This window comes from Lepisosteus oculatus, chromosome 4 (assembly GCF_040954835.1).
Source record: "Lepisosteus oculatus isolate fLepOcu1 chromosome 4, fLepOcu1.hap2, whole genome shotgun sequence".
Classification (NCBI taxonomy): Eukaryota; Metazoa; Chordata; class Actinopteri; order Semionotiformes; family Lepisosteidae; genus Lepisosteus; species Lepisosteus oculatus.
In genome coordinates this window covers 21,637,122-21,639,331 of record NC_090699.1, presented here as the reverse complement: position 1 = coordinate 21,639,331, position 2,210 = coordinate 21,637,122, and positions in this window count along the sequence as shown.

Below are 2,210 nucleotides of genomic sequence, written 5' to 3'. Positions count from 1 at the left end.
CCATGTGTGGGGATTTTGTCATTTAAGGTTCCTACTATTCTGTGTGTTTCTGCATGGCAGATTCTGAAAGTGTAAAGTAGATGCTGAAAGCAAGCTGCCGAGCTGAAGGGGATCAAGAGTGCCACAGTCAGCCTTAATGTACTGGATGGCAAAAGCAACCAGCATTTGAGTCTATAAATTGAAACATGTCTGAGGATTGTATGTATGGTTTTCCAGGTCTGCACAAGGCGAGTCCTTCAGCTCTTTCCTTTAGACAGTACCTACTGCAAGACTTCAGATGTCACATGATGTGCTCTCTGAGCTGCAGATGTACAGTTTACAGCTTTGTGAAGCGCTACTACCTGAGCGTTTCTTGAATATGGAAGAATGCATTTGTCCAACGTTATCCAGGAAAGGATTGCAGGGGAGCTAGAGCCTATCACAGTACAGAATGGGCGCAAGGCAAGATACACCCGGGATGCCAGCTCATTAGAGGGCACATGTATGCATTATACACAAATCTACGCACACTCACACCTGGGCCAGTTTTCCCAGAATCCAATTAATCTACCAACATGTCTTTGGACTGTGGGAGGAAACTGGAGCACCCTGAGCAAGCCCACGTACACATGCAAGCTCCTTGCAGGTAAAGCCCAAGGACCTGAACTCAATGCTAACCACTTCATTGTAACTTCCACTTTAAGTGCAGAATTGGAAACTGAAGTTGTCTCCTTTAGAATATTCTTGTATTTTTAAAATGTACTGTAAAGCACTATATATTTACTTTTGTTCGAGAAGGTTTTTTTCATTTTTTTTTTTGAATTACCCCCAAAGGTATGGTAATAGCTCAGATTTTAATTTAATAGTTTTTCTGTTAAGGGAAGTAAATGAAATTGTACTTCCAGGTACCTGGCTATAAACCACTAAATGAGAAGTTGCTAGGGTGAGGTGGAACAAACTATTATTTCATGTTATCTACTATTTGTCAGGTGTTACATTTTTGTTTAACCCACAAGCGTATACATTATACTTTTATTTTAGTAGTTTACATGGTAATGTGAGGTTCCTTAGGCATCAGATAAAGCCTTTAAAGTTTCACAAAATGGGGATAAAGAACGGTAAGTGCTGCACTGCTGCCTGAAAGGCTTTGTGATGTTTTAATGCCATAATTTAACCAAATATAATTATTATTATTTTACATCATGGTTGCTCTTCAAATAAATTTGCTCTTAGTGTTTGGAAGAACACTTTCTGGGCTGTTTCCTTAAATAAGAATATATGCACAATATTTGAGTGAACTATTGATGTGTTAAAGGTAGATCATTAACCATTAAATGTAAATTTATGGCTCCAATGCTTTGGGCTACTTGACTTCCCAGAGCAATGGGACTGATAGCCTAATGGGACAGGTGTCATGGACAGTTAGCTACACACCTCAAACAAAGGATCTTGTTCATCTGCCCCCTCTTGCTGTCCTAGTCCACTGAAACCAGAGGTTGTGTCCTCTGCTCTCAATGAAAGCTAATGAAGAATTGTGCTCATTTTGCAGATTGGAGTTATTCTTTTTTTTTCTTACTCATTTAGCGACCACAAAGGGACCGAATTCCCCGAAGAGTATCCCTCGCATCATAACTTTCCTTTTGAAACTCTGTTTGGGATAGCAGATGGCATTAAGCACGAAGACACAGCAACCAAGACCATGTTTGAACTGTAGGGAACAGATCGGAAACAAGTAAGGGAAATCTCTGTATAGCATCCATATGGTAAATGGGAATTATTTGTGACAGGCCATAGATCAAGGATTATAGAAAAAGTACTATTATTCCAATATACTGAAATTCACATCATCAAGCAGCTGGATCATAAGAATTCATGATGTCCAACATATTGGAGCGGTAATTCTAAGTAGTGAAGTAAGGAAGGAAAAGTACCAATTTAATGGAATTAAGACTGAAGAATTTACTGCTCTTGACATAGTGATTTTATGCAACTGGGTGAATAAGACCTTCATGCCATTACTTGCTAACATAATTTAAACTGCTTGTGTAGCAGTAGTGCACATTTTGGTTCTGTAACTTAATCACATCCAGGTTTAAGGCTGAGGACGAAATACAGTAAGGTCTTTCTGGCATAGTAGCAGGCACCATAATTCATTGTTAAATGGGCTCTGGGTGTGATGGAGAGGACTGAATTAAGGATGAACCTTATCACCGGGCTAAGTTGAAGTTCAA